General features: G+C 36.9%; 1 pseudogene; it reads left to right on the top strand.

Moving 5' to 3' along the window:
* Positions 1-2,990: 2,990 nt before the first annotated feature.
* On the top strand, positions 2,991-3,632 carry LOC785912 (NADH dehydrogenase [ubiquinone] 1 alpha subcomplex assembly factor 4-like; annotated as a pseudogene).
* The last annotated feature ends 8,314 nt before the right edge of the window (positions 3,633-11,946 follow it).

The following is an 11,946-nucleotide window of genomic DNA, read 5'->3' as shown; positions in this document are numbered from 1 at the left end:
TACAGCAAGGCTGTATATTGTCACCCTGTTTATTTAATTATATGCAGAGTACACCTTGTAAAATGCTGGGCTAGATGAATTACAAGCTAGAATCAAGATTGCCAGGAGAAATGTCAACAGCCTCAGATATGCAGGTAATGGCAGAAAGAATTGATGCTTTCAAATTGGGGTGCTGGAGAATACTCTTGAGAGTCCCTTGGACTGCAAGAAGATCAAACCAGTCAATCCTAAAGAAAACCAACTCTGAATATTCATTGGAAGGACTGATGCCAAAGCTCCAATACTTTGGTCACCTGATATGAGGAGCCGACTCATTGGAAAGACCTGGATGCTGGGAAAGATTGAAGGCATCAGGAGAAAGGGGCAGCAAAGTATGAGATAATTAGATAGCATTACTGACTCACTGAATCTGAGCAAATTCCACAAAATAGTGAACGACATGGAGACCCTGGTATGCTGAAGTCCATGGGGTCACAAAGTCAGACATGGCTTTGTGACTGAACAACAAGTAGCCAAATGCTTATTGAATATGACACCATTTGGTACAAAACCCTGATCTCAGGATTTCCCTCTAGAAACTTGCTTTCAGTAGCAATCTGAAACTTGTAGCAATCTGAATACAACTTCTCCGGCTATAACTGCTCTTTCCAGCTATCTCTTTAATACCTGGAGAAACACAGTTCTTTTCACTTCTGTAGTGATCATTCCATTCAAAATATTTCAATATGGAGTTCTGACCACTTGTTCTCTGACAGTTATGCCAGGTTAGGGATTCTGTTCAAATGAGGCATCCTGTTAACTCAGCTTCAAAGCAATCTTTCTTCATTATGATTCTTATGGGTGTAAACCCAATCTAGAGAAAATGATGAAAGATGTAGAAAGGACAAAAAAGATGTGAACAAAAAAAAAATCTTTGGTGAAAGCACATGCCTTTTATTACTGCCCAGTTAAAAGCCTCAAAGCCCAATAAACTCTCTATTTTTACTTCATAGATACTGAATACCAAGCTTATTTTGACATAGGTATTTCTACCTACATGTATCAGAAGGGATAAAAGTTAACAATCTAGTTAGCCATACCAACAACTAATAGATAGTCCATAAAATCACATGCAATAAAATAACAATAGGAAAAAAGACATTAATGAAAAGAAACACAAGTTTCTTAAGTGTAAAATTCAGCCTATTGAGATTAAACATATATCTTCACAAAATTAAGCATGAAATGTCTGATACTCCAGTTTGATACCCCAACTACTCTTCTCTGTACCCTAAAGTGCCAACTTTAAGCCTCTCAGGAGAGAAGCCATTGATAGGACTCATGAACGCCATCTTTCATTCCAAAGATCCAGCCTTTTATGGCTGACCAAATTATCACTTGAAAACAGCCCCAGAGCCATTTATTCCTGCAATCATGGCTATAACTTAAGCTCTCACAAAGCCTGGAAAATAAAAATGTTTATTTGGATTATAAAAACAAACAGAGCAAAAAGGCTGATGGAAATTCATTGCTTGAAGTGCTGGTCAAGTACATAATGGAGAAAGCCTCCTGGTTTCCAGTGATCTTGGTGACCACATGGGCAATTCCTGGAAGCAAAGGACTTAGCAACAAGCAAAGCAAGCAAAGGACTTGCCCACTTAATTCTTAAATACTTTCCTATTTTAGCCCTTTATTAAATATTTAGGACTTTCAGACAATCAGATGAAGCAAGATGAAGTTGAATTTTTAGATGGAAGTATAGCTGGCTTAAAACTCAACATTCAAAAAACTAAGGTCGTGGCATCTTAGTCCCATCACTTCATGGCAAATAGAAGGGGGGAAAGTAGAAGCAGTGACAGACTTTATTTTCTTGGGCTCCAAAATCACTGTGGACGGAGACTGCAGCCATGAAATTAAAAGACTTGCTCCTTGAAACAAAAGCTATGACAAGAAAGCAAAGACATTACTTTGCCAACAAAGGTCCATCTGGTCAAAGCTATGGTTTTTCCAGTAATCACGTATGGATGTGAAAGCTGGACTATAAAGAAAGCTGAGCACTGAAGAATTGAGGCTTTTGAACTGTGGTGTTGGAGAACACTCTTTAGAGTCCCAAGAGATCTCCTTGACTGGAGATCAAACCAGTCAATCCAAAAGGAGATCAATCCTGAATATTCATTGGAAGGACTGATGCTGAAGCTGAAGCTCCAATACTTTGGCCACCTGATGTGAAGAACTGACTCATTAGAAGAGACCCTGATGCTGGGAAAGAGTGAAGGCATGAGAAGAAGGGGACGACAGAGGATGAGATGGTTGAATGGCATCAACAACTCTGAAAGAACCAAGAGAAAATGATTCATCACCTCCAAGAGAGGCTCCACAAGGTTATTAGTGGATTTCTAAGCAGAAACCTTGCAGTCAGAAAGAAGTCAGTTGATATATTCAAAATTCTGAAAGTAAAAAAAGAACTACCAACCATTTGTAATAAGGGCAGAGTGTCTCATCTAGTAACAAGCTGTTTGTCAGCAGAATGATAAGTGACAGATTTAAGGGAAAGAGGATTCAGTTCAATTGGACAGAAGTTTATAATCCTTGGTGACTTGGTCAACACTAGGCACAGAAGTAGAAAACAAAATCCCTTTTCTCAAGGAACCTACAATGTTTTAGAAAATTTTAATCTTATGTAAGAAAATGAAACAATATGAGGAAATAACTGTAATGCCATAACAGGCATTGTGATAATAGATTCTGTGACTTTTCATGAATAAGGAATGCTTGTGAAATTTGTGGAACTTGAAATATTGGTAGAATTGTGCCAAAAGGAATGAAGGTGACATTTCTAGATCTCAACCTTGTTACATGAAGAACGCTGTGAATAACTAAAAGATTCAAAATCAACTTGGTTAGAAAGAGTCTAGCCTATTAGCTTCATGGATCACAGCCTTGTCATAGCAAAGGAGCGTGTGTAACTCAATGAAGCTATAAGCCAAGCAGTGCAGGGTCGCTCAAAACAGATGGGTCATGTTTTCATGCTCCCTCACGGGTCGACCCCAGACGTGCGCATCCTCCGGTATGTCCCCGAATTCGCCTGCGCCAGTGTTCAGCTACGTGTGGTATAACTTAGGGCAGCATGTTGTGAAGAAATGGGGGCTGAGTGGCTCACACCATCAGGAATTTCAACCTAGTGAACCGAGCAGAACAGGGAGGAATGAAGCCCTCCCCTGCTCCCAGGCACCCCTCCACCATGAACCTCCTGCGAGAGCAGATGAGCAACCATCCAGAAATTAAGGGACAAATTGACAGAAAAGATGAAAAACTGCTGTCATTACTAAAAGATGTGTATGTTGATTCCCAAGATCCCTTGTCTTCTTTAGGATGCCGGCACACATCAGAAGCCTAAGGAGTTCAGGTTGCTGAAAGAACATCAGTTTGACATGATGAAAGTTAAGAACATTCCCAAAGGCAAAATTTTAATTGTTAGAGGCATTGACACTTCTCAGTAATCATAAACTTTATCCAGAAACATGGACTGCTGAGAAAATAGCTGAAGAATACCATCTAGAACACCAGATGTAAATAGCCTTCTCAAATATTTTGTTTATTTTGAAGTCGAAATCTTCCCCCCTGAAGGCAAGAAAACAATACAATCAAAATGAAGAATCTTTACAGGACTTTTCCTGTTTGCATCCCCGTTCCCTGTTTATTTTCCTCATTTGTAGCATATTAAATTATATAAATAACAAAAAAAAAAGAAAGAAAGATGGGTCACAGTTCTGGCAAAATGTGGTGCACTAGAGTAGGAAATGGCAACTCATTCCAGTAGTCTTGCTTGGAGAACCCCATGGACAATTGTGCTCATTTCACATGCTAGCAAAGTAATGCTCAAAATCTACAAGCTAGGCTTCAGTTCTGAACCAAGAACTTCCAGATGTACAAGCTGGGTTTTGAAGAGGCAGAGGAACCAGAGATCAAACTGCCAGCATTCTATAGATAGCAGAGAAAGCAAGAGAATTCCAGAAAAAAAAAAAAAATCTACTTCTGCTTCATTGATTATGCTAAAGCCTTTGACTATGTGGATCACAACAAACTGAGGAAAATTCTTAAAGGGATGGGAATACCAGACCACCTAACCTGCCTCCTGAGAAACTTGTATGCAGGACAAGAAGCAACAGCTTGTGAAATCTGTGGGACTTGAAATATTGGTAGAATTGTGCCAAAAGAAATGAATGTAAAATTCCTAGATCTCAAATTTGCTACCTCAAGAACACTGAATAATTAAAGTTTCAAAATCAGCTTGGTTTAGAAAGAGTCTGGCCTATTCCCTTCATGGATCACAGCCTTGTCGTGGCAGAGGGGCTTATATAACTCAGTGAACCAGACATGAAACAACTGACTGCTTCCAAACTGGGAAAGGAGTACAGAAGGCTGTATATTGCCACACTGCTTATTTAACTTTATGCAGAGTCTATCATGCAAAATGCTGAGCTGGATGAATCACAAAGCTGAAATCAAGACTGCCAGGAGAAATACCAACATCAGATATGCAGATGATAACCACTATAATGGAAGGAAGTGAAAAAGAACTAACGAGACTGTGGATAAGGATGAAATAAGAGAGTGAAAAAGCTGGCTTGAAACTCAACATTTAAAAAAACAAAGATTATAGCATCTGGTCCCATCACTACATGGCAAATAGAGAGGGGAAAAGTAGAAGTAGTGACAGATTTTATTTTCTTGGGCTCCAAAACCATTGCAGACAGTGACTGCAGCCATGAAATTAAAAGACACTTGCTCCCTAGAAGGAAAACTATGGCAAACCTAGATAGTATATTAAAAAGCAGAGACATCATTTTGCTGACAAAGGTCCCCAGAGTCAAAGCTATGGCTTTTCCAGTAGTCATGTACATATGTGAGAGTTGGACCATAAAGAAGGCTTAGCACCAAAGAATTGATGCTTTCTAATTATGTGCTGGAGAAGACTCTTGAGAATCCCTTGCACAGCAAGGTCAAGCCAATCAACCCGAAAGGAAATCAACCCTGAATATTCATTGAAGGACTGTTGCTGAAGCTCTAATACTTTGGCCACCTGATGCAAAGAGACGACTCATTGGAAAAGACCCTGATGCTGAAAAGATTAAAGCCAAAAGGAAAAGGGGTTGGCAGAGGATGAGATGTTTAGATAGCATCACCAACTCAATGAACATGAATTTGAGCAAACTCTGGGAGATAATGGAAGACAGAGGACCCTGCTGTGCTGCAGTCCACAGGGTCAAAGAGTCAGACACAGCTTAGTGACTGAAAAACAAAACAAACAAAAAAACAAACCAAGAATACCATACCCAGCCACATTGTCCTTTAAAAATGAAGGAGAAATATTTTCACAGATAAACAAAAGCTGAGGGAGTTCACACTGCTCCACCTTTTTATAAGAAATGCTAAAAGGAGTTCTTTCATTGAAATGAAATAATTACTAGACATAACATGAAACTCATGAAACAATAAAGCTCAATGATAAGGGGAAATATATAGGCAAATCTAAAATACTGAAATACTTCAATGGTACTATATAAGTTACTTTTAGTTCTGGTATAGAATTTAAGAGACTAAAGCATAAAAAATGTAAAATATGTTGATGAATATACAATCCAAAAGGATGTAACTTGTGACTTCAATAACATGAGGTGTTGGAGGAAGAGATAAAACAGAAGTTTTTGTATGAGACTGAAGTTTTTATCAGCTTAAAATAGATTATGTTGCACATAAACCCCATAGTAACCATAAAGAAAATGACTATGAAAGATACTCAAAAGAAAATGAGAACTGAGTCAAAGCATGTCCGTAGAAAAAAAATTACAAAACACAAAGGAAAAACAGCAGAAAGGTGGGGGGGAAGCTACAAGAAAACTGTGAATTCTTCTGTATCAATAGTTACTTTAAATGTAAGTGAATTAAACTTCTCATCAAAAGACATACTGTAACCAAACAGATTAAATTAAAAAAAAAAAAAAAAAAGCTCCAGTAATATAGTGTATTCAAAATACTGGCCTAAGATGGTAACCTAAGACAGTAGCCATATGTATGTTAGACAAAATACACATAAACTGAAAAACTGTCACAAGAAACATATAAGGATATTATATAAAGACAAAGGATATATTCACTAGGAAAATATATCAATTACAAGTATATATGCCCTGAACATCAAAGCACCCAAATACGTGAAGTACCTGATGTGAAGAGCCAACTCATTGGAAAAGACTCTGATGCTGGGAAAGATTGAGAGCAGGAGGAGAAGGGGGTGACAGAGGATGATATGATTGGATGGCATCATCAACTCAATGGACATGAGTTTGAGCAAACTCCAGGAGCAAAGTTAATGAAGTTAGTGAAGGACAGGGAAGCTTGGCACACTGCAGTCCATGGGATTGCAAAGAGTCAGACATGACTGAGTGACTAAACAACAACAAAGGGAGAAATTTGTAGCAAAACATAATGCTTAGAGAATTTAGTGCAGTGTTTTCAACAGTGGATAGAGAAATTAAACAATATTAGTAAGGAAACAAGATTTGAACAACACTATATACCAAATAAATATAACATCACCTAACAGCAGAAAAATTGTCCTCATCTCAAATATACAGTGAACATTCTCCAGGATACATTACATGTTAGGTTACAAAACAAATACAAATTTAAGAAGACTGAAATCATACCAAGTATTAATATCCTTTCAGACCAAAATGGAATGAAACTTGAATTCAAAAGTGAAAAGGAAAGTAGAAAATCCACAAAAGGGAGGCTAAATGACATAGTTAATATACAATGTTCTATAAGTTACAGGTATACAATATAGTGAGTGATTCACAATTTTTAAAGGTTATGCTCCATTTATAGTTATAAAATATTGGCTATATCCCATGTTGTACAATATATCCTTGTAGTTTATTTTATTCATAATGGTTTGTACCTCTCCTTCCTTGCCTCTCCCCATTGGTAACAACTAATTTGTTCTATATATCCATGAGTCTGTTTTTCATTATATTCACTAGCTTGTTGTATTTTCTAGATTCCATATATAAGTGATATCATGCAGAGTTTAACTTTCTCTGCCTGATTTATTTCACTTAGCATAATAGCATCCAAATCCATTCATGTTGCTGCAAATGACTAAATTTCATTCTCTTTTATGACTGAACAGTATTCCATTGCATATATATGCCACATCTCCTATATTCATTCATCTGTTCATAAACACTTAGGTTGCTTCCATATATTGGCTATTTGAAATAATGCTGCTACAAACATTGGGATGCATTTATCTTTTCAAATTAGTGTTTATTTTTCTTCTGGACATATTCCAGAAGTGAAATTGATGGATCATATGCTAATTCAATTTTTAGTTTTTTGGTTTTTTTTGTTTTTGTTTGTTTGTTTTTCAGAAACCTCCATAATGTTTTTCACAGTGGCTGCACCAATTGACATTCCCACCAACCATACACATTATCACCAGTATTTGTCATTTGTGTACTTTATCATAATAGCCATTCTGACAGGTTGGCTTCCAGGTGGTGCTAGACCCACCTGCAAATGGGAGATGTGGGTTTGATCCTTCGGTCAGGAAGATCCCCTGGAGAAGGACATGGCAACCCACTCCAGTATTCTCGCCTGGAGAATCCCATGGACAGAGGAGCCTGGAGGACTACAGTCCATAGGGTCACACAGAGTCAGACACAACTGAAGCAACTTAGCATGCACATTCTGACAGGTGCTAATACCTCATTGTGGTTTAGACTTACATTTTCCTGATGTTTACCAATCAAGCAAGACATTTTGAACAACAATGCATCAAAGAAGAAATCAAGAAATGGAAAACACTTTATACAAAGAAAATGAAAATACCACATTCCAAAATTGATTGGATACAGCATAGTTAAGAGAGAAGTTTATAATAAACACCCATATTAAAAAGGAAAAATAACTCAAATAAGCAACCTAAGATTACATCTCAAGGAACTAGAAAAAAGAAAAAATACAAAGCCAAAAGTTGCAGAAGAAAAGAATGAAGATTACATCAGAAATAAGTAAAACAGAGCATAAACGTATGAAAAAAAAAAACCATCAAAACTAAAGTTTTGTTTAAAGATCAACAAAATTGACAAGCTGTTAGCTATTCTAAGAAAAAACGCAATTCTAAAAGATTATAATTTTGAAATAACTATATATTACAGGAAAAAGTAAATGAATAAATTTATATTTGTGGAAGCAAGGCAAGGAAAGGAAATCACAAATATAAATACTAATGGTGAGAAAGAACACTATGTGGTGAATTTTAATTGTAAATTAAAAAAGCAAGAGAGTTCCAGGAAAACATCTATTTCTGCTTTATTGACTATGCCAAAACCTTTGACTATGTGGATCACAACAAACAGTGGAAAAGTCTTCAAGAAATGGAAATACCAGACCACCTGACCTGCCTCCTGAGAAATCTGTATGCAGGTCAAGAAGCAACAGTTAGAACTGCACATGGAACAATAGACTGGTTCCAAATCGGGAAAGGAGTACATCAAGGCTGTATACTGTCACTCTGCTTATTTAACTGATATGCAGAGTACATCATATGAAATGCCGGGCTGGATGAAGCACAAACTGGAATCAAGATTGCCAGGAGAAATACCAATAACCTCAGATAGGCAGATGACACCACCCTTATAGCAGAAAGTGAAGACGAGGTAAAGAGCCTCTTAGTGAAAATGAAAGAGGAGAGTGAAAAAGGTGGCTTAAAACTGAACATTCAGAAAACTAAGATCATGGCATCTGGTCCCATCATTTCATGGCAAATAGATGGGGAAACAATGGAAACAGTGACAGACTTTATTTTGGGGGGCTCCAAAATCACTGCAGATGGTGACTGCAGCCAAGAAATTAAAAGATGCTTGCTCCTTGGAAGAAAAGCTATGACCAACCTAGACAGCATATTAAAAAGCAGAGCTATTACTTTACCAACAAAGGTCCGTCTGGTCAAAGCTATGGTTTTTCCAGCAGCCATGTATGGATGTGAGAGTTGGGCTATAAAGAAAGCTGAGTGCCAAAGAATTGATGCTTTTGAACTGTGGTGTTAGAGAAGACTCTTGAGAGTCCTTTGGACAGCAAGGACTGTCCATTCCATCCTAAAGGAAATCAGTCCTGAATATTCACTGGAAGGATTGATGTTGAAGCTGAAACTCCAATACTTTTGGCCACCTGATGCAAAGAACTGACTCATTAGAAGAGACCCTGATGCTGGGAAAGATTGAAGGCAGAAGGAGAAGGGGACGACAGAGGATGAGATGGTTGAATGGCATCACCGATTCAATGGACATGAGTTTGAGTAAGCTTCCGGAGTTGGTAATGGACAGAGAAGCCTGGCGTGCTGCAGTCCATGGGGTCAGAAGGAGTTGGATATGACTGAGTGACTGAACTGAACTGATAATCTTCTTACTTTTATTCAGAGATAAATTTAGCAAGATGATAGACTAGAAATCTTTGGTTTCTGTTCTCTCATAGCAACATTGAAAAGAAAACCAACTTGCTTCAATAACTTTATAAAAGCTCTCAGAAACAAAGATCTCCAGTGAACAAACAAATATGCAATCAAAGAAAAAACACATTCAAAATGTTAGGAAATTTCATAGTATTTTGGTGTCTACACTTAGATTGCTGAGGCATCCATTTTACACTTCAGAGAGAGTTCTAATAAACACATTGCTGACCTTGTGACGAGCTAAAGACTAGCACTCTTCCCTCAGGCTTCTTCTAGAGACCTTGGTTGGGTTCCATAAGTGACCATTGGAGCCCCTGGGTTTGTTTGTTTTTTAATATTTCTTTCCATCCTTTGAATTCAACAAGAAATAATGAGCCTACAAAAGCCTAGGCCCTCACCCTGAACCCCAGTAAAAGCAGAACCTCAGGCCTAGGCTTGTGCATGCGTATTCTCTCTGTCTCTGTGCACCTCACTGTCCCCACCTACACCTTGCTGTTTGGGCATTATGTTAATTTCCAGGTCCTGTTGATAACAGGCGTTTCTTTTTTTCTAAGTTTCCTAATGAATATTACTTAAAAAGCATCTTGCAATTGTAATAACGATCACAAGGACAGGTCTAAACACAACACTGGTTACTGATAGGCTGCAACTGGCATGAAACAAAAGACTTCTTATGAAATGGTTTTGGAAAAGCAGTGTATTTGGGCAAAAGAATGAAGTTGGGTCTCTTAACGTATACCATGTATAAACATTCACTCAAAATGGATCACAGATTTAAATTTTAGAGTTAAAAGCATAAGTTATTAGATGAAAATATAGGGTGAAAGATTCAGGACACTGAATTGGCAGTGGTTTATGGATATGAAGCCAAAAGCACAGACAGCAAAAGAAAAAAATCAATACATTGGATTTCATTAAAATAAAAAACTTTTTTGCATTAACAACACTACCAACAGAGTACAAAGGCAATAGGAGAAAGTACTACAAAATCAAATAAATGACAAAGTATTAATATCCAGAATATATAAAGAACAACTACAACTCAGATAGGCTCTGAAACTTAGATAGATAGGCAGGTGAAACTTAGACCAGCCCCCTGGACTTCCCACAGATGTTTTATATCATTGAAAATGTGATCTACTCTAATCCCTCTGGTTAGAAGGAAGAAACTGGGCTGCTCTCTCCGAGGGTAGCATGCTGAGAAGGTGTGATAAGGAAAATAAAAACACCTACAACTCAACCCAAAAAAAACCAACCTTATTTTTAAGTGGGCAAAGAACTTTAGTAGAACTTTCTCTAAATATGTACAAGTGACAAAAAGAATATGAAAAAGTGACCAACATCACTTACTCATCATTACAGAAATGCAAATCAAAACCACAACGAGTTATCACTTGCCATGCATTCAGATAATGAATATGAGGGAAAACGACAAGTGTTGATGAGCATATGAAGAAATTGGAAACTTAAGCATGGTTGGTGGGAAGAGAACATGTTGGAACCACTCTGGAAAATGCTGTGGCAGTTCATCAAAAAATAAATATAGAATTAAAATACAATCCAGAAAGCCTATTTCTGAGTATATCAAAAGGATTAAAAATAGGGACTTGAAATAATATTTGTACACCTATGACTATAGCAGCAATATTCATAATAACCAACAGATCAGAGCAACCCTCATTTCCACTGAAGGATGAATGGATAAATGAAATGTTGCATAAACATACAATGGAATATTATTCAAATTTAAAAATGAAGAAAATTTTTCTTCTAGGTCCTACTATATAGCACAGAGAATCACATTCAATATCCTGTGATAAACCATAATGAAAAAGAATATATATGTACAACTGAGTCACTGCTGTATGGTAGAAATTAAACACAACATTGTAAATCAACTATACTTCAATAATATCTTTAAAAAGAAAATTTTTCTATTGTTTTATTTATATTTATTAAGATATAATTGACAAAACTGTATACATTTATAAGTGATAATTTCACATAGGTATATATTGTGAAATGATCATCACAAAATAATTAACACATCCATTGCTGCAGTTATTTTTGTGAGTGTGTACTGTAAGGACGCTTATGATTTCTCTTAGAAAATTTCAAAAATACAATGCAGTTTTATTAGCTATAGTTATTCTGTTGTATATTAGAGCAGAAATTATTTATGTATAACTGAAAATGTGTACCCTTTGACCAGCATCTCATTTCCCCTATCCTCTGAGCCCCTGGCAACCATGATTCTTCTAGTTCCATAAATTTAACATTTTTTTTCTTTTTAGGTTCCATATATACATGATATCACACCGTATTTGCCTTCCTCTATCTGATTTAAGCATACAGCCTTGCAGCTTCATCCATGTTGTTGCAATAGAGGGATTTCCTTAAATTTTAAAGATAAATTATACACACACACACACACACACACAAAAGGGAAT

This window comes from Bos taurus, chromosome 28 (assembly GCF_002263795.3).
Source record: "Bos taurus isolate L1 Dominette 01449 registration number 42190680 breed Hereford chromosome 28, ARS-UCD2.0, whole genome shotgun sequence".
In the NCBI taxonomy this organism is placed as follows: Eukaryota; Metazoa; Chordata; class Mammalia; order Artiodactyla; family Bovidae; genus Bos; species Bos taurus.
Note: the sequence above shows the minus strand (reverse complement) of the source record. Positions and strands in the feature narration are given on the sequence as shown.